This window comes from Meriones unguiculatus, chromosome 6 (assembly GCF_030254825.1).
Source record: "Meriones unguiculatus strain TT.TT164.6M chromosome 6, Bangor_MerUng_6.1, whole genome shotgun sequence".
Lineage (NCBI taxonomy): Eukaryota > Metazoa > Chordata > Mammalia > Rodentia > Muridae > Meriones > Meriones unguiculatus.
In genome coordinates, this window is record NC_083354.1 from 121,382,481 (window position 1) to 121,409,677 (window position 27,197).

The following is a 27,197-nucleotide window of genomic DNA, read 5'->3' on the forward strand; positions in this document are numbered from 1 at the left end:
TCTGTCATCTTTGTCCCACTTAACATCTGAAGTAAAAATATAAAAAAATACTCATCTTGAAAAGGCAAACAGTGTCAGGAGCTGACCTACCCAGCTTTTTGTTGGTGTCATCTAGGGACACTGAATTTTACGGTGAATACAGCGCTCTAAAAAGACTCAGCCATTTCTTCCCTGTGGTTTACCTTTCCTTCAGAGAAGCCAGAATGAGTTTTTTTTTAATTTTTTAAATAAAATGATTGAAAAGGTACACTGAAACTCCAATTTAATTATTTCAATTTTTGCACAAAGGTCTTTTTCAGAGGCTGCTGCTTGGTAAATGTGATAAAGTTCAAATGCATTCTTAAAAATTGTAAATTAATTTATAAATTTCCATTCGAAGTTTGAGCTTGCTATTTTCAAACAGGAAAACGCATAAAGTTACTTCCTACTGATTTAGTATCTCTTCATGCAGAGTTTAAGTTAATGTTTAATCACTTTCTGGAAGTTTCCAAAGGTGTTTCATACATACCAGAGGGAAGAAATGCTGTCCATATTTGAAATTCAGTTAAAATACCTTCCCCTGGGAATCCAGATTCTGATTTACATTTCTCACTTTATTGCTCTCAACTTATGTGTCTTCACAAAGCAAGACACTTCCCATTCTCTTCCCATGCTCTGAATTATTTTTTCCTGGATTCTGTTTGTGATGTTTTGCCTGCTTTCCCTTCTGCATCCCATCACTGGCCTCTCTCCTCTGCTGTCATCACAAGTGCTACAGTCTCCTGGAAATCTCCCCTGGGCTGTCCAAGGCAAGCTAAGGTGTTTGTTCTCTCACCCCAGCACACTTGGTGACTCTTTAATGGAACGTCTTTTATGTGTTCTATCCTTTTGCTCCTTCAGCTAGTTAAAAAGCCTCTGAGTAAGTATCATGGTGCCCAGTTCAACTCTGAGGCACTTGTATTGGCACAATATAGAAAGTCTTCGAGAATTATTCACTTAACTGAACTAAATTAATATGAACCCATTTTCTTTTTGCTATCTATTGACAAACTAATCATAGCAAGTTCAGAACAATGGTAAGCAGTAGAGACTGGATTTGAATACAGCCACATACAGTTCACTATACTTTGAACCTTTGCACTTTGTTGCCTAGGCAACAGACAAGATATATTGCAAAGTTGTTAGTGCAGTCATATAAATTGGCTGTAGTTTCAAAATTACAAAAATTGCCCTAATAAAGCTTAACCTGGATTGTGTGAAAAAAAGTGATTGTGTGTATGTGTGTGTGTGTGTATGTGTGTGTGTGTGTGTTTACTGAAGACATAGTTCTGGCTCAGAGGTTAAGATCTCTTGCAAAGGTGTTGGGTTCATTTCTTAGCCACATCATGGCTCACAGCATTCTAGAATTTTGGTTCTAGGGGATCAGATGCCTCTTCTGATCTCTGCAGATTCCTGTACAAATGTGACACATATATACACTCAAACACACACATGTATGTATGTATGATGTATGTATGCATGTACATACGCATTTTTATGGTGCTAGGACCTGTAAGTCAAGCACTTTACTAGTTTATGTCTAAACTACAACTCCAACTGTTTGCTGAATGTTTGCATTTTGTGACATCAATGTATTTATTTATTAAGACTTTTGTCTCTATTTTAATTCTTAAAAAAATAAAGCTCATTATGAAAAACTTATAAATAAAGAAAACCCATTACATACTACAAGTAAGCAACTCAAAGTCTGTACATCTCAGTGAACTCTAGTTAGGATAGCCATTTCTAAAGCTGTGGAGCTTCAAATTGGATTTTACGCTTTCATTATTGAATATATTTTAATGCACTGTCCGCCCCTCAAACCAAAAAACTCCATGATAGAGTGAAAACTTGAAAAACAATTAGCTTTGTATCCTCTTTCATAACTGGTGTCTATTACATGGATCCAGCCCTTTCCTATCTCATAATGTTTACCTGGGTTTTTTTTCCTGTTTTTGTTTTGTTCTCTTTTCTACATGTATACTGAACCCTTATGTACCTTTGTTACACACACACACACACACACACACACACACACACACACGTAAATAATTTGTTAGGTTCTGAATATGGGGAGAATATACAGGGTTTTTTTTTCTTTCTGAAATTGGCTTCACTTAATACTATACATTCTAAGTCTTTCCATTTTTGCTGATTACCTTTTCCGCTAGTGCCGATAATATTCATAGATAATTTTTTATTTTCAATTCATATGTTTACAGACAAATAGGTTGATTCCAAATCTTTACTATAGCAAATAAAGCACAATAAACATAGGCTGGAAATCATTATGGCAGGGTATGGGATCCTCTGCGTTTGGGCCCAAGAGTGAACTAGCTGTGTCAGGTGGTAGGCCCATTTTTTTTTTGAGAAATTTTCAAATTGATTTTCACAATGATGATATTAATTTACAACTCTTACTATCACTGTAGAGGAGCTCCTGTCTAGCCGTCTACTCTCTGACATTTACTGTCAGATCTCTTGATAATATCCATTTCTGACTGGGGTGAGGCGGTCTTTCAAAGTAGTTTCCATCTGCATTTCAGTGATGGCTGAAGATATTTAGCATTGAAACATAGTGACTGGCCATTTGTGTTTCTTTTATTGAAATCTGTCAGTACAATTTATTTGCTCATTTGTTGACTAGAAGTTTTATTTCCTTGGTATTTAATTTCTACAATTCTCTGTAAACTCTGGGTATCAGTCTTTTATCTGAAGCGTGACAGGTATAGATTTCTCCCATTCTGTGGGCTGTCTGTCTGCTCTGCTGAGTGTTTATGGCAATGGTGGGAGGAGCCAACCAATATCTGATTTGTCTTCAACTAGTCTTGCTGGCCAAACTGGTTGTCTGCATATAAGAGAATGCAAATTGATCTATATTTATCACCCTGCACAAAACTCAAATTCAAGTGAATCAAAGCCCTCAAAATAAAGCCAGAAACACTAAATCTAATGGAAGAGAAATTGGGGAAGAGCCTTGTACTCATTGGCACAGGAGAAGACTTCCTGAACAGAACACCCACAGCTCAGGCACTAAGATCAACAATGGGACCGCAAGAAACTGAAAAGCTTCTATGAAGGATACCATTAATCAGAAAAAGTGGCAACCTATAAATGGGAAAGATTTATAGAGGACCAATATCCAAAATATATAAAGAACTTAAGAAACTAGATAATTCAAAATCTAAATAATCCAATTAAAATATTGTGTACCCATTTAAATGGAGAACTCTCAATAGAGGAAGCTCAGATGACAGTGAAGCACTTAAAGACATGTTCAACATCCTTAGCCAGCAGGGAAATGGTAAATCAAAACTACTTTGAGATTCTATCTTACACTGTCAGTTGGCTATGATTGATAACACAAGTGATAACACAAGTGATAGCTCATGCTGGTGAGGATGTGAAGCACGGGGAACACTCCTCCGTGGCTGGTGGGAGTGCAAACTTGTACAGCCACTATGGAATTCAATATGAATTTCCTCAGAAAGTTGGGAAATGATCTTCCTCAAGACTCAGCTATACTACTTTTGGGGATATACCCAAAAGACTTTCCATCCTGTGGCAAGGACACTTGATCAGCCATGTTCATTGATGCTCTATTCATAATAGCTAGAAACTGGTAACAACCTAGATGCCCTGCAATAGAAGAACGGATAAAGAAAGTGTGGTACATCATGAAATTTGCAGGCAAATAGATAAAAGTTAAAAAATAATCATCTTCACATATAATTCACTTCTATGTGGATTAAATAAATGATAAATAAATGATAAATAAATGATACAATCCATAGACTCAAAAGAGGTAAGGCATGGAGGAATGGACTCGGAGGGGGCAGTCAACATATGGATCTCCATGGAGGCAGAAATAAAATGGATTTTTGCTAGTGATCTGAGGGAGGAAATTTGGGAGAGACAAATGGAATTGAGGGGCATTTGAGGGATGATATAAAAACCTGTGCGTTACTCCCTGACCTCTTTCCCACCATACACAGGAAGAGTGAAACGGAAAGATTTACACACAATGTCAAGCATGAATGGTTAAGAACAAGTCAGAAAACATCTTTTATGTGTAAGCATGTTATTGCTTAGCCAGCTAGGGCTTTCATAACAAAATGTCTTTGGAGTGATGGATTACAATGACCTTTTACACTTTTGGATGTTGCAAGTTCAGTTCTGATGTTCCAGCCAGCTTGGTTTTCCAGAAACCTTCTTGTCTATGTAGTTGAAGCTCACAAGAGCTTCCATTTGTGTGAGACCATGTCGGAATATATCTTTATACTGGATGGTGATGATGCATCCTAAGAACCTCATTTATCAGACTTATTCATTGATATATGTGGCATTCTGAGTACTGGATTTGAACTTCAACTTGTGAAGTTTTGGAAACTACAGTCCAGAATACAGGAAACTACAGTGCAGAATAGTGACTGATAATGTGTATAAATAAATAACCAAATAAAAAATAAAATTAGTGTGTGTTTTATGAACAAACCAATTCGATAAAACTTATTATTAGCAACCTCTAGGGTTTGTATGGGTTAAATACAGAACATATATTTTCTTTTCTTTTATGATTTCAGTTTTTCAAGAAAGGGTTTCTCTGTGTAGCCCTGGCTGTTTCAGACTTGCTTTGTAGATCAGGCTGGCCTAGAACTCACAGAGATCTGCCTGCCTCTGCCTCTCAGAGTGCTGGGTTTAAAGTGGTATGCCACCAAGCCTGCCACAATATTTTAATATATTTCCTTAAACAATTTTGAATGTTTTGGAATTGCAGATTGTCCCGTTTAGAGTTATTAAGGAATTTTCAAGTCATAACAAAGAAAATAGAAGTGTTACATGCAGAAAACACACAATCATCAGAAGCAGAAATTGATCAGCTGTTCATTTCCTTGAAACTACATTTTCAACTACCAGGAAACTACATTTTCTAGCTTGTCGTACAGTTAGATTGAGGCTGTTGAGTTTGGGCTGAAAGAGAGAGGTGGAAGAAAATAATCCACTTCAAAGTTTGGCGTTAAAATAACTTCCATTTTATTTTTAATTCCACATCTGTCTTTTTTCTCGTGGCAATTTATCAAATGCAGGGCATTTGTGCGGAGACCCTGAGGCCACCCCCAAAATGATGGAAAAACATGAAGAAGAAGGCAGAAGAAAAGTCGAGTGCATTCTCATCCATAAACAAACATTTGAACAAATGATGGCACATAGGTTTATAGCCCAGAGAGTGGAGCTCTGAGATGGACCTAGGCTGCTCTGCTGCTCCTTGTTGCTGTTGATGCAGTGAGACAAGAAGTTGGAGATCTCCTGAATCAGTGATTGGACTGGATTCAAGGAGCCCGAAGACCCTAAGCAGCAGGAAGCAGCTAAGAGAACTACGCTTCTCCCACTAACCTTTTCTCTCTCCTATCTGGTTGTTGGAAGGGATAGGGGTAGAATAGGGAGAAGAAGATGAATGTAAATAAAAGTTTTTAAAAAGTACTCCAACACTGTATGCTATAATTTATGTGTGTGTATACTTTCTCTATTCCTTTGGTGCTGTTCTCTTAGTTACGTGTACGTGTTTTTATCCTTGCGTGCAGCATGTGTGCTCAACTGACTCTTCTTGGCTATAAAGAAATGGGGAAGTATACAGCTCTATTTGGAGTAGTGGACAATTACATTGGAATGGCCAAATTTCCACACGAGTGGCCCTCACACAAGGCAGTATTAGGAAGAGTTATGACAGTTATGGGAAGGCAAATGAATGGCTGTCCCACGGGTGCAGCACATGGGAAGATGTTTTCCAGAAGGAAAAAGGCTGGACTCACATGAATGTAAGTGATACTGAGAGAAGCTGGTAGGCTTGTCAGTTCTGTTAAATTGAGGCCAGTCATCACACAGCCAGTCCACATTTCTTCAAACGATGGTTAGCAGACCCTTTTCCAAAGAAAATGGAAGCGTGCAATGTATAGATAGAATGCTGTCTTGGCACAGAAAACAAAAGCTGAATGGTTTCCAAACAACCCTGTGGTGAAGAACAATCTAACAACAGTTTTTTTTTTAAGTTGGATTAAAAATCATTTACAACCATACTTCAATATAGTATTTTCCTTTTTGATAGAAAACATGGAATTACACTGAAGTTCATTATTATTCTGGGTAAATATTGTGAAGCCAATAATAATCACATACTTGAACAACACTTAATGATAGAAATAGTCAAGGTCAGTTTTGTATTCAACTGGTGTGTGTGCATGCACAAAGGATGGAGAGACAGAGGCAAATAGAAGATACACAAAGACATTCACAGAGAAAAAAAGAAAAAGAGAACATAAAAATTTGGTGGGGGTTGGCTTTTAAAGACAGGGTTTGTCTGTGTAGCCTTGGCTGTTGGATTTGCTTTGTAGACCAGGCTGGCTTTGAACCCAGAGATCCCTCAGCCTCTGCCTCCCCAGTGCTGGGATTAATGGAGTGTGCCACTCTGCCTGGCAAGAACACAAAATTAAAAACAAACAAACAAACAAAAAAAACCAAAACAAAACAACAACAAAACTTCCTCAAATATATAAACAAAAGTGTTGTAGCTGTTGTGGTGGAGCAGGACAGTGCTCGGGGAGGCAGAGGCAGGTGGATCTCTGTGAGTTTGAAGATAGCTTGGTCTACAAAGTGAGTCCAGGACAGCCAAGGCTACACAGAGAGACCCTGACTTGGGGAAAAAAAAAAAGGCGCCACCACCATCAAAAAAAAAGTGTAGTATTGCACAGTGAAGGTTCTGACAAACCAAAAGTTCTTTGGGGCTAGAGAGGGCAAGAAGAGAGGAAATTACGGGGTAAGCACTGAAGTGGGTCTCTCATTTGGGGAAATACCTCAGCTTGCTTAATGAGTCCTGTGTGCTAAGGGTGGGAAGCAGACTCTGAGGCTGCGCACTGGGAAAACATCACTCATGAGCACAGCAACTTATGAGCCGCTGGGCGTCCTCCATTCCCAACAGCGTGCGAAGAAAACACCCTAGGGAGATGTGGAAGATACATGCTGGTCCTGTTTGCGGGTAAAGAAGAAAATACCAAAAGAGAAGTATTCTGCTTTCTTGAAAGATGTCAACGTGGATTTCCCGACCCGAGTTTGAGGCCTGAATTGATATTACCTGTGAGTCTCCAGGGTCGCAGCGTATGTGTGTCCGTGTGCTCACACACGTTTGTGTGTCTGTGTGCGTGTTGCTTACGACGTGGTGTTTTACAGCAGGGTTTCTTAGCCATTCAGCCATGTTTTTTGCCTCTCAGTGCCAAATTTCATGCATATCACTGTTTGCTTCTTTGATCTAAAACAGGCCGCGGGATGTATGTTACGAGCTCCCCAAAAATCACTTTTTCAGTTTCTTTCTCTAAGTCAAGAGTCTTAACTATTGTGAGGCTGATATTCTATAATTTATATTACAAAGAACGGTCATTTCTGACACTCTGTCCTTCTCTTTCTTTGTATGTGCACATGTGAGTTATCCCTTTTGTGTTGGAAATGGATGATATAAATACTTGCCTTTTTGTCTTGTCATAGATTTAAGACAGCAACTATCTTTTTGTGTGTTGTAATATGGAAATTACAATGAATATCAAATTCTTTATCATTTAGCAACATGGATTTTTGAAACCATATACTTCTTATATGATTAGATATTTTTAAGTTACAGCTTTTCTTGCAAATTAGTTTTGACATTCGGTTTTAATTTAATAACTATTTACATAAAGATGACTAAGATTTGATTCTACATTTAACTCCCTTTAATGTGTAGCAACAGCCTCCTGTTCCAACTACCTCCACTTGAGATTGTCACTGCGACTGAAATGTGCATTTGCATTTCTAGTTTTTGAGATAGTCCTGTAGGAAGTACGTATTTTAAGTATTTGCTAATTTGAGAATTATTTTTTTTGTGTTTCAATTGATTAAAATATTGACTATTTAAAAGAATTAGTGCTCATCCTGTTTGCTGGAAGCTAAAAGCATTCATCTGTGCCCTCACAGCATTTAGGGTTGTAGTAGAAGTAAAACACAACTTTGTTCTGTATCAACGGATGCTAGATGGGCTCATGCTTTTTTTCCTCATTATATGGGGAAATATGAACAATGAGTATTAAGCATTTCTATATCTTCTGGAAACCTTCTTAAAAGCAAGAAAGGCAATCAAAACAACACCACAGTCCCATCCAGCCAAAACTCAGCCTTCCTTTTATCTTTAATTTTTTTCCTTTTATTGAAAATATTTTTTTCTCACACATATCTTACAGTTTCTCCTCTATCTATTCCTACCAGTTCTTCTCCACCTCTCCTCCCTCCAGATCCACTCTCTTTCTGTCTCTCATCAGAAAACAACAGACTCCTAAGGGACAAGTATCAAACAGTCAAATGATAAAATAAAATATAATAAGAAAAATAAAAACCATCACATTGAGGCTGGACAAAGCAATCAAACATGATAACATGATATATAATAAGACAAAACAGAAACCATCACATTGAGGCTGGACAAAGGAACCCAAGAGAATAAAAAGAGCCCCAAGAACAGGAGCAAGAACCAGAAATTACTCATTCACACTCTCATGAGTCCCATAAAATATTAAACTGTAAGCTATAATATAAACACAGAAGACCTGGTAAAGACCCATGTAGTCCCTTTGATTACTGCTTCAGTCTCTGTGAGCTCATCTGGGCCTTGCTTACTGGAATCACAGGGCCTTGTTCTCCTGGTGCCTTCATTCCCCTCCAGCTCTTACACTCTTTCTGCCTCCTCTTCTGTGGGGTTCCATGAACTCTGAGGGAAGGTATTTGATAGAGATACCCCATTTAGAGAACTGTGTGTTCCAAGGACTCTCTCTGCATAATGTTGGCTGTGGGTCTCTGCATCTGTTCCTGTCTGCTGCAGGAGGAAGCTTCTCTGATGATGACTGAATAAGGCACCGATCTATGAGTGTAGCAGAATATTTTTAGGAGTCATTTAATCTATCCCTCCCCCCTTTTCAAAAGACCATTAGTGTTTGGTTTTACCCTAGGTTTCTTAGGGTATCTAGTCTCTGGTTCTTGGTCACCCAGTCAATATGAATACAGATGCCATCTCATGGACTGGGCCTTAAGTCAAGTCCGACATTGGTTAGTTACTCCTACAAGTTTTGCCCTAGAATATCTTTCAGGAAGGACAGATTGTAGGTCAAAGGGTTTGTGGCAGGGTTAGTGTTTACATTTCTCTTTTGGTAGCCTGCAGAATACCTTCATCAAAGATGGTAGAACATAGGGGGAAGTGCTCAATGTAAGCACCATCTTGACTTCTTAAATGAGTTCAATGAGTTGTGTGGATGTTGTTCTTGACAATGGGGCCTCCTATGTTGTCAGTTTGCTGAGAGCAACCCATTGTTTTAGCAACAGGCTGGGTTGTTTGGGGATTTCCATGGGACCCTATTGGCCATCAACTCAACTGAGTGCAATTGAATGCTACTGGAAGCCTCATTTGAGGAACAGAGATGGCCAGTTGAAACTCTGTATCTCTAATTATTAGAAGATAGATGGTCTTGATTTTTACATCATGTATATTTGTGTATGTGTTTGTGGGGGGGGTTATGTGTATGTGAGCACAGCTACCCACTGGCTCCAAAAGTATCATGTCCAATAAAGCTGTATTATGGCAGTTGCAGTCTAATATGATAAGAGTTACAGCCAGGCATGGGAACTTGGAATTAAACTCAAAATTGCGTGGAAGCATTGAGCCAATACTCCAGACCAACATACTCTTTTTAATCTTTGCAGTTAAAAAATAGCAACCTGATTGGGTACATGTGAAGGTCTCAGAATGTATTGCTCTAGACTTCAAATTTAAGTGTAGAATGTTTTCTTCAAGTAGGTCATTGAGTATAGGTTTTGTATCTACTGTTATAGCTTTTCACTGTTGATTTAATTTGCTTTTCAAATGCAATGCACCTCTTTCATGATTTCACTCTTAGCATTTCATTTCAGTTTTCTTCCTGGGACCCCTTTTTACCTTCTAACTGCTTCACAAGGTCCTGTGCACACACTGGGGAGAATGGCTCCGGGTTAAATTTACTTGGATAGTGTGAACAGCTCCTTGCCTCACTTTCAAATTTACTCCAGGAAGAAAGCCGTGCTGCACACCATATGCCATATGTGTATACTATAAAAGGAACCAGTTGGTTTCATCCTGGTTGAGTCCCTGTTGGCTCAGTGCAGTCTAGAATGTGCATCAGAGATCCCCCACTTCTCTCACCTTTTCTCCTGCACACTATCTCCTGAGAGGGTGTTTTCTGTGGTACAGTGACTTCACTCTGGCTTCTTCTCCCTCCAGGTGCCCAAAATTCCTTCCCAGTGGAGGACTCTCAACGAAGCAGAAGACTTCACGCTCCCAGTAGGACAGTAAGTAATGTAAGAAGAGGGATCGCTGTAACAGTTTGGAATTTGGTTTGGCCACAGAGCAATCATGGTTGCCCTTGGATTTCAAAGCGTAGCTCTTACACAACCAACTTGGGTCAGCTAATGCCTCCTTAGTCCCACTCACCTACTCAGTGAATTACTGATTTCTTGCCTCATTTAAAAGTAGTTTAATGCAGCATTTTAACATAAGCACTTCAGTGCCATTCAGAGCATTCTGTTACCAGCTCCATCCAGTTCCCCAAAGTTTTTGTCACTACAAAGTTTGACCACTTACCTACTTAATAGTTTCACATTGTTACTTTTTACCAGGTAAGTACATGGTGTGTGTTTGCTCTATGGATTTCTTTACTTAGGATATTTCATGTAAACATGATCTTTTGTGTCTGACTTCATTAGCATAATTCCTGAGGAGGTTATTTATAAGTTAGAATGTATCAGAATTTACTTTTATTCTAGAATAATATCCATTGTACAAATATGTCAAAAATTGTTTGTTTGTTCATTAGTTCATGGACATTTAGGCTGTTTCTGTCCTATGTCAAATGTTAACAGTGTTGCTTTTAAAAGCTGAGTATATCTGTTAGTTTGAGATAATGTTTTCAGTTCTTTTGCATCTATATTTGGGGATGACACTTGAAGGTACGTGGAAATGAAATAATTTATTCTATGAAGACAACTTGAGCTCTTCCACCATGGCTGTGAAATTGTGCTTTCCTACCAACAACCATGGAGTATTTATATCCTCTCCTTATCAGCATGCACCAGGTTCCATTTAAAATTTATATCCACCTTGTCTGTTCTTTTTTTTTTAATTTTAATTTTATTTTTAATTACACTTTATTTACTTTGTATCCCCCCTCTAGTTCCCTCCCTCCTCCCCTCCCAATCCCTCCCTTCCTTCTCTTTTTCCACGCATGCCCCTCCACTGGTAGGGAGGGTTTCTTTTTCTTCCTTGTGATCCTAGTCTGTTAGGTCTCATCAAGAGTGGCTGCATTGTCTTCCTCTGTGGCCTGGTAAGGGTGCTCCCCCCTCAGGGGGAGGTGATCAAAGAGCAGGCCAATCAGTTCATGTCAGAAGCCATCCCTGTTCCCATTACTATGGAACCCACTTGGACACTGAACTGCCATGGGCTACATCTGTGCAGGAGTTCTAAGGTTATCTCCATGAATGGTTCTTGGTTAGAGTATCAGTCTCAGGAAGGACCCCTGTGTTCAAATTTTTTGGTTCTGTTGTGCAAATCAAAACGACCCTGAGATTTCACCTTACACCCATCAGAATGGCCAAGATGAAAAACTCAAGTGACAACACATGCTGGAGAGGTTGTGGAGAAAGGGGAACCCTCCTCCACTGCTGGTGGGAATGTAAACTTGTACAACCACGCTGGTGCTTTCTCAGACAACTAGGAATAGTGCTTCCCCAAGATCCAGCCATACCACTTCTAGGCATATATCCAAAAGAGGCTCAAGTACACAATAAGGACATTTGCTCAACCATGTTTGTAGCAGCTTTATTTGTAATAGCCAGAAGCTGGAAACAACCCAGATGCCCTTCAACTGAAGAATGGATACAGAAATTGTGGTATGTCTACACAACGGAATATTTCTCAGCAATGGAAAAACAAGGAAATCATGAAATTTGCAGGTAAATGGTGGGACCTGGAAAGGATCATCCTGAGTGAGTTGTCCCAGAAGCAAAAAGACACACACAATATATACTCACTCATATAGACATATAATATAGGATAAATCTACTACAATCTGTACACCTAAACATACTAATCTAGAGGGAGGACTCTGGCGAAAATGCTCAATCCCCATCCCAAAAGGCAAAGAGAATAGACATCAGAAGAAGAAGAAAACAGGAAACATGTTAGGAGCCTCCCACAGAGGGCCTCTGAAAGGCTCTGCCCTGCAGACTATCAAAGCAGATGTTGAGACTTATGGCCAACCTTTGGGCACAGTGCAGGGAATCTTATGAAAGAAGTGGGAAACAGTAAGATCTGGAGAGGACAGGAGCTCTACAAGGAGAGCAACAGAACCTTGTCTGTTCTGAATAGCACCTTTTTGCGACCCTGACTTGCATATTATCCCCTTGCATATTTTTGTAGAAATGTCTATTCATAGATGTTGCTTAAATGTTTTTAAAATTTAAAATATACTGAAGAGATGTAACATGTTCGTTTATCACTAGGACTTCATAGCTTTTCATATACTCTAGTTAATTGATCTTTCTCAGATTCCTGTGGAGTATCTTTTCATTTCCTTTTTCAGGGTAAAATAACAATATTTTCTTAGTTTTATTAATTAATTAATTAATTTTTTATTATTTAAAACATTTTTAAAATTTAAATATATTTTGAGCATGTTGTTTCCCTTCCATAAGCCCTTCCAGATTCTTTCCCCCTCCTTACCTTTCTAGCTTTACGTTCTTTCTCAAGAAACAAAAATTTAATGTAACAACAAAGCCTCTCAAAAACCAAGGAAACAGAATAAAACACTACCCCCAAACAAAACGAAACAAAACAAACAACCCCGCCCCCACAGACTGTAACTAAATAAAAGCACACAAAACTCTGAGGAGTCCACTATATGTTGGTCCACTACCCCTGAACATGAGGACTTTCATGGAGTGGTTGAAATACCTAGTGTCACTCACGGAGAAAACCAAATTTCCCTCTCCCAGCAGGAATAGATATGACAGTTCAGTCATTAGGCTTTACCCTAGTGGTCTGGTTTTCTTTCGTTCATTCTTTCATTTTAAGAACTATAACAAAATAAAATATAATAGGGTAAAACAAAAACTACCAAAACGAAGTTGGACCAGACAAACAAATATAAAGAAAAGAACAAAAGAATCAGGAACCTAATCTTTTGAACACCCAGGAAGCCCACAAAAACACTAAATTGGAAGCCATATATATATGCAAAGGACTTGATGCAGACTTGTGCAGCTCCTTTGTAATGGTGCCTGGGTCTCTGTGAGTTCGTAACTGCTTTGATTACATCATCTGGTGTAGGAGGAATCTTCTTTGATGACGGCTGAACCAGGCACTAGTCTATTAGTATGGCAGAACTATAAAATACTAATTAACAAAGAAATAGTTTTCTTTAATCCTGCTAGCTTCCAAAATAATACACGCAGAGAGACTTGGACTTATTATTAAGCTTCAGGAGCTATGCTGTGCAGACTCTGAGCCAGTCTAACCCTTCTACCCTTAAACCCTCATACAGGTCAATCATTTGCCAATCTGATGACTCCTGGGTAGCTTTTGCCCCATCAGGCTGTCCTTGTGGCCACATGCTCACCATCCATCTTGCCCCATGGTGACTTCTTCCTCTCCAGCTTCCTCTCGTCCTGCTACCTCTTTTGTTCTCTTTCCTGTCCTCATGTCTCTTGACCTCAAGCCTGGGAACCTATACTTCACTTACCTCTCTTCTGCCCAGACACAGGCTTCAACATCTTACTTATTTTTATTTCATGTGCATTGGTGTTTTGCATGCATGTATGTCTGAGGGTATTAGACCCCTTAGAAGTGGAGTTACAGATGGTTGTGAGCTGCTATGTGTGGACTGGGAATTGAACCTGGGTCCTCTGGAAGATCAGCAAGTGCTCTTAACCACTGAGCTGTCTCTCCAGCCCCTAGGCATCAGCATCTTTATTAGCCAATCAGGGAAAACTGGAGAACATTCCTTACATCACATGGGTGCAGGACATGGTTCAACATTCATAACAATGCCCATGACAGGGCAGTAACCAGATATCAGGGAGCTGAAATCAGTATTTAAAAATACAGTGTATAAGACTTTCCTTCAATACAGAATCATTTATTGTTACATTTTTTAATTTTTTAATTTATTACACTTTATTCACTTTGTATCCCCCCATAAGCCCTTCCCACCTCCCCTCCCAATCCCACCCTCTCTCCCCTTCTTCATGCATGCCCCTCCCCAAGTCCACTAATGGGACAGGTCCTCCTCTCCTTTCTTCTGATCTTAGTCTATCAGATCTCATCAGGAGTGACTGCATTGTCATCTTCTGTGGCCTGGTAAGGCTGCTCCCCCCTCAGAGGGAGGTGATCAAAGAACACGCCAATCAGATTGTGTCAGAGGTAGTCCCTCTTCCCATTACTATGTAACCCACTTGGACACTAAACTGCCATGGGCTATATCTGTGCAGGGGTTCTAGGTTATCTTCATGCATGGTACTTGGTTGGAGAATGAGTCTCTGGGAAGACCCCTGTGTTCAAATTTTGGTTCTGTTACTCTCCTTGTGGAGCTCCTGTCCTCTCCAGATCTTACTATTTCCCACTTCATACATAAGATTCCATGCACTCTGCCCAACAGAGTCTCAGCATCTGCTTTGATAGTCTGCAAGGCAGAGCCTTTCAGAGGCCCTTTGTGGTGGGTTTCTAGCTTGTTTCCTGTTTTCTTCTTCTTCTGAAGTCCTTCCTCTTTGCCTTTTGGGATGGGGATTGAGCATTTTAGTCAGGGTCCTCTCTCTTGATTAGTTTCTTTAGATGTAGAGATTTTAGTAGGCTTATCCTATGTTATATGTGTATATGAGTAAGTATATATTGTGTGTGTCTTTCTGCTTCTGGGATAGCTCACTCAGGATGATCCTTTCCAGGTACCACCATTTACCTGCAAATTTCATGATTTCCTTGTTTTTTCATTGCTGAGTAATATTTCATTGTATAGATGTACCACAATTTCTGCATTCATTCTTCAGTTGAAGGGCATCTGCGCTGTTTCCAGCTTCTGGCTATTACAAATAAAGCTGCTACAAACATGGTTGAGCAAATGTCCTTATTGTGTACTTGAGCCTCTTTTGGATATATGCCTAGAAGTGGTATAGCTGGATCTTGAGGAAGCGCTATTCCTAGTTGTGTTGTTACATTTTTTTAAAAGACAGGTATTATTTGGTTTTACCTTAGGACCTTGAGCTGTCTAGTCTCAGGTTCTGGTCATCCAAACAGTATTGAATATGGGTTCCATCGTATGGAATGGGTCTTCAAAGCAGCTATTGATTTGTTACTCCCACAAGCTTAGTGCCCAATGCCCTAGCATATCTTACAGATTTTATCTTAAAGCATTATAGAGTAGTAGATTAAGGGATTCCTGGCTGGCTTGATGATTATGTTTCTCTGTTGATAATGTGCAGAATACTCCTTCCTGGACAAAAGGTGCCAGAATATAGGAATGAAAGTTCTGTTTAGGCACCAGTTCAACATGTCCACGTTCAATAGGTTGGGTAGGAGTTGTCTTCAGCAACAGTATCTTGTCATAAGTTTGTAGAAAGAAACCTATACTCTTGGCAACAGCCTGGGTTGTTTGGGGATTCCAGTGGAACCCCTTTGACCAACAACTAAATTAGATGGCCTGTTAGGACTCTATCTTCGTCATTACTTGGTGAGTTAATTTAGCTTACCTTCATATATGTATATATTTTAGGAAGTTTCTCTTGTATTAGGTTTCCATAGTACTCCTCAAATGCACCTTAATATTAGTGGTCTCTCCACACATTTCCTCCCCAAATCCCCTCTCCTCATCTTCTCCCCACTTGATCTCCCCATCCTAGTTCCCACTGCCATCTGAAACTATCTACTCTATTTTTCTTTCCTACTGAGATCTCTCTGTTCCCTCTAGTCCCTTATTCTTTAACTATCCTCTGTGGTCCTAATCCAGATGAAGTCCTAGCTCTCCCAGAGTAAGGAGAAGCAAAATCTCATCTCTAACCAATCAGAAGTTATCTCCAATTTCGACAACCACTCACAAAGGAAAAATGAAATTTCTCCAGTTGAGTCCTACTGGGTATAAAAACCACAGTTAAGGGCAGGCCCATGCACAGCTGTGATTGACAACTCAAAATAAATGCAAAAGGTATTTTTGAAGTTTTTTTTTTTAAATACCATATAGAAGATCTTTTGCTTATATGTTTTTGGTTCATGATTTCTCTATTTTCATGGCATTTCTGTGTGTGAGTGTGTGTCTGCATCTACATGTGCTTTCCATGCTTTTCGGGGCCTGTTTTTAAATGTTTGTTTGCTTGTTTTGCTTTATTCTCTTTTGTTGTTGCTTGCTTGTTTTCTAATAAGAGATAGAAAGGATGTGGATTTGGATAGGGGATGAAGTGGTAAGGATTTGGGACTAGCTCAGGGAGGGGAACTGCAATCAAAATAGATTTTATAAGAAAATTTATTTCACCACTCATGGAGATGGCCTGGAACAGAAGGAACCTATGGAAGTTCAGTATCCAAGTAGCCTCCATAGTAATGGGGACAGGGACTGTCTCTGACATGACTGGTCTGCTGTTTGATCTCCTCCCCCTGAGGGGGGAGCAGCCTTTCCAGGCCACAGAAGAAGACAATGCAGCCACTCCTGATGAGACCTGATCCCAGGGAAGGGGAGGAGGACTTCCCTTTCAGGGGACTGGGAGAGGGACTTGAGTGGGGAAGAGGGAGGGTGGGATTGGGAAGGGACAAGGGAGGAAGGTAAGGGGGGATATAAAGTGAATAAACTATAATTAATAAAAATAAATAAAAAAGAATATCTATTTCGAATTAAAAAATAGTATAGAGACTGCTATATTCAGAAGCAAGAAGGCTTCTTGAATGGATGGGGCTAGAACTTGTAAAACACTGTAGCTCCTGGTCGAGAGCAGATCTGGTGCAGCAGCAGGAAAGGCCTTGCCCAGCGGCAGCAGCAGGGAGTAGAGCAGGCATCTCTGTTGGCTCAGGCTGACAAGTTTGAAGGCAGCTCTGAAGGACAGCTGCGACGGCAGCTGAGATGAGAGATGGCAGTTGCCCGGACGCAGGTAGCCATGGTGAAGGGAGGTACCCTGCAGATTCTACCCTCCATAGAAATGCCAGCCAGGAAGGAATTCTGGGCAGACATTCAGGAGACCCTAGCCGAGCAGGCTGGAGTCTAAGACCTGGGTAAGCTTTTTCACATAATATGAATCGCTGGAGGTTGACAAATTCCATTATAGAATAGGCTCTCAAAAGTGGCACTTCGCTTCATTCATATGTAGCTGCACATTCTGTGCCTGAAATACTACTGACATAGTACCATGGCAAATAAATACAGATAAAGGTACACCAAATTAATGAATAAAAAGAATAATAGAAAGGATCTCTCATTTATTCTCATTACTAAAGTGCAGTGGGAATACAAGAGTTAATGTGATTTTTGAAATGGAACTTTTTCCTTAATTTAACTAGATGGTTCCAGATTGCCAATATGTGTATAAAACACAGCCAAATGTTCCTTCCTCCCCAGCCATATCTTATCAGTGTCAGTTGAAGACAAAGCCTTGTTGTTGAGAATTTTTCAATAGAACCTTTCAGAAGTAGTGAAAATCTGAAAACTGAAAAATCAGCCTCAAGTCTTTTTTGCATATGTTAATAAAATGTAACAAAATCCAAATATTGTTTCAGTGTAATTATGAACTAAAACTTCCAACAATAAAAGTGTAAATTTTCTCTGGTTTTATCCCGATTGAATGAGGGAATGTAAAAAGCCATGCTTAAACACACTAGTGATGTCATTTGGGGGTTTATTGTGTTTGGGGCTCTGATCCACAGTTCCAAACGTCACCCTTCATCTTCATGGGTAGAGGGACAGAAATTGACAGAGTTCATGAATGTGAACAAATGAGTCTGGTCATGTTACCCCTACATGGCTGCTGGGAATAGGACTTGGTCCTTTGGAAAGTAGCAAGGGCTCTTAAACATTGAACCACCTTTCCAGCCTACAATTCTGACTGTCTAATCCAGACAACTTGTAGAATTATATCTTGTCAAAAGCCTAGAGTTTCCATTAGTAACCAGCACTCAAAAGGCTTGTAACTAGTATTAACCCCAAGTCTGCTTAGAAAACCAGCTATTTTGATATATTATGAATCATTTCATTATATATATATATATATATATATATATATATATATGTTCATATTCAGATAATCCTGCTGTCAGGCAAGTGAACATCATGGAAGTTAAAAGCTGAATTATGAAAAGCATATTTTAATGAGGTTGGTGTCATATATACTATTTAAAATGCTGCTAAGAATTAATCAAGAATCAAACTCAATCGTGAAGATGCTTTTGAAAAACATAAACTCAGTAGAAATGACAAAAATGACTTTGACTGACTGGGGAAAGCAGCATGGAAGAGAAATGGTCAGGCACATGGAATGGACTCTCTTTTTTTTTTTTTTTTCAATGCAGTTTATTCAGGAACATTGAACAATCCTCGGACCCCGGGGAAAGCCAGCCCACAGCTTAAATAGCCTCTGGGTAGCCAAACCAGGTGTGCCACGGGGGCAATGCAGATAGGTCCACATACATGGAAGCAAGCCAGATCCTCGGCCTTAGCCAAATGTCGAGTTGTTCGTGACAGAGAGCACTCACCATCGGGAAGGTGGAAGGCGGAAACCAGCTCCATCTTTAAGGCATAGCATTCCGCAGCTCTCTACAGTTCCCCCTTTTTGTTTTAGACGCATCAGTCAAGAGTAGAGGTCTGATCTCTGATATTAGAAATAAATTGGGACTTTGTACAGATGTTCATTTAGGTGTGTGGACTCTTTTTTTAAAGAGCAAGTATGGCAGCCACTACCTTTGCTTCTCCTGTTATGTTTTGTATTTCGAGACAGGGTTTCTTGGTGTAGTTTTGGCTTTCCCGGAACTCACTTTGTAGACCAGACTGACCTTGAATGCAGAGATCCCCCTGTCTCTGCCTTCAGAGTGCTGAGTGCTGGGATTAAAGGCGTGTGCCAACACAGCCCTGGCTACATTTGCATCTAATCTAGCTCCGTGTCAAGGTGAATTACAAGGAAGTCAGGAAAATTCACAGGAACTGCAGCCGAGAGCAAAGGCGAGTAGTTATTTACTGTAGGAGAGTCCATGCTAGTGGTCAGTCTCCATGCTGGGACTCCTCACCCACGATTTTAGTGCTGAGATGAGAGGTTTCCACCTGTCAAGATGCATCTATCTCCTGTTGATTCTAAAGCCGTACCAAGAAAGGCTCTGTTTTAGTTTGCTTTTGTTTCTTTTTAAAAATTATTTGTGTATTTATTTATTATAATTTATTCATTTGTATCCTCACTGCAGCCCCCTCCCTTGTCTCTTTCCAATCCCACCCACCCTCCCTCTTCAACCTCTATGCCCTTTCCCTAGTCCCCTGATAGGGGAGGACCTCCTCCTCTTCTATCTGACCCTAGCTTTTCAGGTCTCATCAGGACTGGCTGCATAATCTTCTTCTGTGGCCTGGTAAGGCTGCACCCTGCAGGGGGAGGTGATCAGAGAGCCTGCCACTTAAGTTCATGTCAGAGAGCCCGTGTACCCCTTACTAGGATACTCAGTTGGAAACTGAGCAGCCAATGGGCTTCCTTTGAACAGGGGCCTAGGTACTCTCTATGCATGGTCCTTAGTTAGAATACCCATTTCTGCAGGACCCCCTGCCCAGGTATTTTGCCTCTGTTGTTCTTCTTGTGGAGTTCCTGTCCCCTTCAGGTCTTTCCGTCCCCCTCTACTTCCATAAAGATTTCTGCACTCTGTCCAAAGTTTGGCTATGAATCTCAGTATCTACTTCAATACCCTCCTGGGTAGAGTCTTTTGGATGCCCTTCTGTGGAAGGCTCCTGTCCTGTTCCTTGTCTTCTCCTACTTCCAATGTCTATCCTCCTTGCCCTTCTGAAAGAGGATTAAGCATCTTCCCTAGGGTCCTCCTTGTTGATTAGCTTCTTTAGGGCTATAGATTTTAATATGTTTATCCTCTATTATATGGCTAATATCCACTTATAAGTGAGTATATACCATGTGTGTCTTTCTGCTTCTGGGATAGCTCACTGAGGATAATCTTCTCTAGTTCCTGCCATTTGCCTGCAAATTTCATGATTTCCTTGTTTTTAATTGCTCAGTAGTATTCCATTATGTAAATGTACCACACTTTCTGTATCCATTCCTCCATTGAGGGACATCTAAGCTGTTTCCAGCTTCTTGCTATTACAAATAGAGCTGCTATGAACATGGTTGAGCAATGTCCTTACTGCATAGTGGGGCATCTTTTGGGTATATGCCTAGGAGTGGTATAGATGGATCTTAAGGTAGCACTATTTCTAATTTCTGAGGAAGCGCCAGACTGATTTCCAAGGTGGTTGTACAAGGTTACATTCTCATGAGCAATGGAGGAGGTTCCCCTTTCTCCACCTCCTCTCCAGTGTGTATTGTCACTTGAGTTATTGCCATCAGAGTTTAGCCATTCTGATGTGTGTGAGGTGAATTCTCAGGGTTGTTTTGATTTGCATTTCCCTGATGACTAAAGACATTGAACATTTCTTTAAGTGTTTCCCTGCCATTCGATATTCCTCTGTTGAGAATTTTCTGTTTAGCTTTGTACGCCATTTTTAAATTGGATTATGTGGTTTGTTGTTTAACTTTGTCAGCAATTTATATATTCTGGATGTTAGCTCTCTGTCAGATGTAGGGTTGGTGAAGATCTTTTCCCAATCTGTAGGCTGTTCTGATGAGAGTGTCCTCTGCTTTACAGAAGCTTTTCAGTTCCATGTGGTTCCACTTATTGATTGTTGTTCTTAGAGCTTGTGCTGTTTGTGTTCTGTTCAGGAACCTGTCTTCTTTGCCACTGAGGTCAAGGCTCTTCCCCACTTTTCCTTCTAACAGATTTAGTGTATCTGGTTTTATGTTGAGATCTTTGATCCACTTGGACTTTAGTTTTGTACAGGGTGATAAATATGGGTCTATTTTCATTTTTCTACATGTAGACATCCAGTCAGACCAGCACCATTTGTTGAAAATGCTGTCTTTTTTTTTCATTGTATGGTTTTGGCTTCTTTGTAAAAAATCAACTGGCTGTAGATGTGTGGGTTTATATCTGGGTCTTCTATTCAATTCCATTCTGTTCCTATGCCAGTGCCATGCTGTTTTTATTACTGTTGCTTTATAGTACAGCTTGAGATCTGAGATGGAGGTACCTCCAGGTCTTTTATTGTACAGGGCTGTTTTTAGCTATTCTGTTTGTTGTTGTTGTTTTTCCATATGAAATTGAGAATTGTTCTTTCAATATCTGTAAAGAATTGTGTTGGTGTTTTGATGGGAATTAAATTGAATCTGTACATTGCTTTTGGTAGGATGGCCATTTTCACTATGTCAGTCCTACCAATCCATGAGCACGGGAGATCCTTCCTTATTCTGATATCTTCTTCAATTTCTTTCTTCAGAGACTTGAAGAAAGAAAGGTCTTTTACTTGCTTGGCTAGAGTCACACCAAGGTGCTTCATGTTATAGTTTGCTTTCTACTGCTGTGATAAACATCATGGCAAAAAGAAACTTTGAGAAAAAAGAGGTTTTATTTCATGTCACCATTTATCACTGAGGGAGCCAGGGAAAAAACTCAAGGTAGGAATGTGGAGGCAAGAGCTGAAACAGAGACCACGGGAGGATGTCTGCGTACTGGCTTGTTGCTCAGCCTACTTTTTCATACCAGTCAGGACCAGGCACAGCACTGCCTCCACTGTTGGATGCACCCATCCGTATCCACCATCAATCAAGTAATCCCACCCCCCCACAGGCTTTCCTATAGGCCAATTTGGTGGAGGCATTTTCTTAGTTGAGTTTCTGTCCTCCCAAAGAACTTTAACCAATGTCATGTTGACAAAAAAAAGTTTAACCAGAATAATCTTCCAGTTCTCCATCATTGTCTTTCTACCTTTGACATTCCTTCTTTTACAATTATTTTTCATTTACATGTATGTCAAACTAGTGAGGGCATAGTACTATCTCATTGTGGGTTTCGCTTGTGTTCCCTTAATGATGAATGTCTTGGCATGTATTCCCATGGATTTATTGGTCACTTCCATCTATTTGGAGAAATTTTTATTCCAATTATTTTCTCATTTTGGTACTGGGACGTCTTTCTGTTTATTATCAGGTTGTAAGTATTGTATATGGACTCTGTAAACAAATACCTTTACAGATCCATGTTGTAAACATGTTTGCTTCCATTGGTGAGTTATCTTAAGTGTCTTGATAGTATACTTCAAAAGGTTAACTGATTTGTTGTTGCTATTGTTCTTGTTTTGGTTGGAAGCAGTCCAACTGATCTATTTCTTCTTCGTTGTTTGTATTTTAGTGTTGAGAAGAACGGATATTCACGTGCAAAAACATGAACTTGGACATGTTACCTGACGTTGTGCCTGACATTTAAACAAACTGTATCAAAGACCTCATGCTAGAAAACTTGGAAGAAAGCAAAGTTAGTCTGGTGACTGGCTCTGCTCATTGCTTCTTCCTCCTGCTTGGACTCCTTTCGCTGTCTCCTGTAACCATGTCATGAGTCTATAGTTGTCCATAGCAGAAAGAACAGTGAGCACTCTTCAATGCCATCTTGTTCAGACTGGAAGCACTCCCTAGCAAGGATTTCGGCTGCATTCATTTCAGTGAATCTTTCTGCTTCCTTGGTATCAGCCACTGGGACTCATCCTATCCTGTTTACCTTCTGTTTAAGGGACTTTATCTCAGGTCATGAAGGGGGCTGTGAGCTGCTGTCAGGGAGCTGCTCATCTCTCCCTTTTAGTCCAGCTAAGTTTCTTTTACAAAGAGAAGTGTAATCAATCATTGCTTTGTTGGGACAGAGAGAAGAAAAAGAGTGATGGGTGCTTCAGAGTGAGGGTGACGGTGTGCCAACTGTTGTGGCTCTTCTCAGACAGCCTCGCTACAGTTGCAGGGGTCTCCAACTTCCTCAGTCAGCCTATTGATTCCCGGAAAGGAGGCCAGGCACAGAATTCATTAGCGGAAATTCTGCCAGGTTCTGATTTCTTTATTTGCAATGCTGAATCTTATAATGCTGCTGATTATTCTTTGTGTGAGAAGGAGATGAGGCATTCTGCGTGTAACGACATAGTCTTTGTTTGTGTTATGTGCAGATTAGCACAGCTTCAAAGTAGACCTTCTGTACTGTGTTGGCCTGGTGCTTTGTTTGGAAATGATGTTCCCACGCAGTATAAAAATTTAGTGCTCAGAGTCTTGTACAAAGCCTTTTGTGATACAGATCAACCCTGTATCTCAGACCGTTTCCACCCCATCATACCTACGTTCACTCTTAATTGGTAAAAGTTTTCTTAAATCCGATTTCTCACTTCTAAATATCCATCCCCACACATATATTCAGTCATATAAAAAAAAAACCTCTCAACTTTTATGTTATGTTTAATGTTCCCCATAACTGGTATGTGATTGTGACACTCTGGAGTAGCTTTGCTGAAGCTTCTCCCCCATCCAGGAAAATCAGATGTTTAAAATCTAAATCACTAACTTTGCTAAAAACAGAGTTTTCATAATAGGCTGTGGAGTGGCTACAGAAAACTGTTACATATTGGAATAATAGTCAATACTGATGAGTTCTGTATATTCTAGTGTAAGAACCAAGTGAGAAATTTGGGTCTAATAATTCGTACAAAGGCATGAAATTGTGTGTGTTTTGTGGGAAATGACAGGTACTCACTGTTATCTGTTTTTCCAAGCAGATAACTAAGCTGTTTAACTCTGCTTCTTGGCACCCTAGCATTCAGATGGGACATGAGAATAGCTTTAGCCTATGGAGTTTGGATACGACTCTAAGGGTCATGTCTAGCCTGAGGCAGAGAAAGTGACTGTGTCATCTCCTCTTCCCATGTGCTCTCATCAGCAGCCTTCAGTTGCCTGTGACCTTTTGGCTCTGTGGTAAAGATGGTGGAGAAACAGACGACACACATGAACACATATTGCACCACCTGTCTTCTGATCTTCATGAAACCATATTGAAAAATACTATTTTTATCAGCCTTTATGCAACTGTGACAGATACATATTTCATTACTTATTTGAGTGTCCTCATAGGCGTCATCACTCTGCAATATAATATATGCTTTTGAAGAGTGCCTAATAGCTTTCTGTTCTCTCACATTTTTTGTAAATTCTACATATAATAAGCTTATAAATATTTATTTTTCAATGCCAGGGAGGATTAATACCCCACATCCAGGCAAAGAGAACATTTCCTGTATTCTTGCCTTCTAAAATAATTCTGAAATTGTTCTTAGTAGCTATTTGTACTCATTAATTTTATCTTGACTTCTATGTAAATGTCAAAAGATGCTAAGAAACCAATATTCACATGACTTCTCATATCTTTTAGAGAATACTTGTACATATGACCAAGACATACTGTTGTTTCTTAATTAAGATATCAATCTTTAGTACTTTCAGGTGCATAGCAAAATTGAGTAGAAGGTACAAATGTTTCCCATATGTCATTGGGATGACACATGGATGGATTACTTCCCCATTAGCAACATTCCCATTCAGTTGGCACCAATTGACACAAATGAGCATGAAGAATAGACAATGATCTAGCACTATATGAAGTCCATAATTTACACCTGAGTTCTGTGTTTATGCTTTGCCTTGTATAGACTTGGGACAATATATGTAACATATATCTGCCATTATAACATCACACAGAACATTTTCTTTGCAACAAACATGCTTGGTGCTCTGCCTGTTTATCCCAATTCCCCTCCCCCCCAAGCCCCAGAAACACAGTCCTTTTACTTTTCAGGATAGCACATCGCTGTAATTATATCGATAGTAGCCGCCTTATACTGGTTTATTTCCCTTAGTGATGTCCGTGTATATTTCTTGCACATCTGTGTGGCTTGCTAGCTCATTTCTGCCTAATGCTGGGCATCACTCCAATGTCTAGATGTATAACAATCTATCCATTCACCCATTGAAAGATGTCATAGTTACCTTCTTGTTTGGGCAATTGTGAAAGAAGTTGCTGCTAAACATCCTTATAAAGTTTTGGTGTGAACATACACTTTTAACTCCTTTGAATAAGTAGCACCAAGATGTACAATTGCTGAACTTTATTTTAAAATGCTTATTTTGTAAGAGAGTGTCAAATTGTTCATCCTGGTTAGCTTTGTCAATTTGACATAGCCTAGTGTCAGCTAACAGGAAAGCCTCAGTGGAGGAACTGCCTAGACCAGAGAGGCCAGTGGGCATATCAATGGGGAAATGTTCTTAATTATTAGTTAATACAGAAGGACCTACTGTTTTGGCACCTTCCCTAAGCATTTGAGTCTGGACTGTATAAGATAGCTATCTAAGTGATAGGCTGCCAGCTAGCTGCCAAGCAGCATTCATTCATGGTTTCTGATACACTTCTTGACTGAATGAGCTCCTTGGTCTGAGGTAAAGCTGCATAGAATAGCAAGCTGTTTTGAATTCCTGTCCTGACTTGCCTCAAAGACCGACTAGGTCTTGGAAGTATAAGATGAAATAAACCCTTTCCTCCCCTGGTGGCTTTAGGCTGTGGTGTTTTGTTGTTGTTGTTTTTGTTTTTGTTGGTTTATTCTTTCTTTTTTATTATTATCATTTATTACAATTTATTCAATTTGTATCACAGCCGTGGCCCCCTCCCTCATCTCCTACCCTCCCTCTTTTTTCCCTATGCCCCTCCCCTACTCCACAGATAGGGGATGTTCTCCTCCCCTTCTATTTGACCCTAGTCTATCAGGACTCATCAGAACTGGTTGCATTGTCTTCCTCTGTGGCCTGGGAAGGCTGCACCCCACAGGGGGAGGTGATCAGAGAGCTTGTCACTGAGTTCATGCCGGAGATAGCCCCTGCTCCTCTTACTAGGGAACCTACATGGCTACTGAGTCTATGGGCTACATATGAGCCACGTTTTAGGTTATCTCCATGCAAGGTCCTTGGTTGAGGTATCAATCTCTGTAGGGGCCCTGGACTCAGTTTTTTTTCCTTCCTGCCTTCCTTCCTTCCTCCCTCCCTCCCTCCCTCCCTCCCTCCCTCCCTCCCTTCCTTCCTTCCTCTCTCTCTCTCTCTCTCTCTCCCTTTCTTTCTTTTTTTCAGAACTCTTATACAGACATAGTGTCTGATTCTTTACTTTGTGGATTTTTTTTTTCCTCTTTTGACAATGTTGTTAGCAGAGTTGAAAACTTTCATTTTACTGACATCTGATGCAGCAGTTCATCCTTTCCTGGGCCACACCTTAGCTCTCAGCACGGATCCACGGTCTTTTTTCTGTTACTTTCTAGGGTTTTCACAGTTTTTTTTAGCTTACATCTAGCTTACATCTAGCTTGAACTAAGTTTTGTAGTTTTAAGTTTTTCTGCAGTGTCAGTTAACTGTTTCTTTTCACTCAGTCTTGTGTCTCTGTTGTCTGTGCTTCTCACTTGCTATGACTAGTCATATTAGTCTTCTGAAAATCCTTTAAGTTGTCACCTATTTTATTAAAGTTGAAATCAAAATTCTTACACTGAATGGCCAACAGGTCTTCTGTTTTCAGATTCCTCTTACATATCTGGCCTGTTTACTGCTTCCTCTCTTCCATTTACTTCTTCTTTGCATCTCCTGTGGCATGACAAGTTTTCTCATACTTAAAGGCTCATTGAGAGCATATCTTTCATTATCTCAAGTTATACGTCAAACATCAGCTTGCCAAGAGACCTGTGTTGGATTGCCCCCATTTACCACTGCACTGGAAAAATTTCAGCTAAGCTTTCTAACTCCCTATGTGTGCCTCCCTTTGCCTTGTGCTTGTACTGTGTAAATTATAACCTACCTAGTTAGTATGTGTATTATTGACCGACACCTACCACTTCTCTTTCTGCTGGAACAGAAATTCCACAGTGGAGGAAATGTTCATCTTTTTGTTCATTGATGCATTGAAGACATTCAAAGGAAATGTCTGG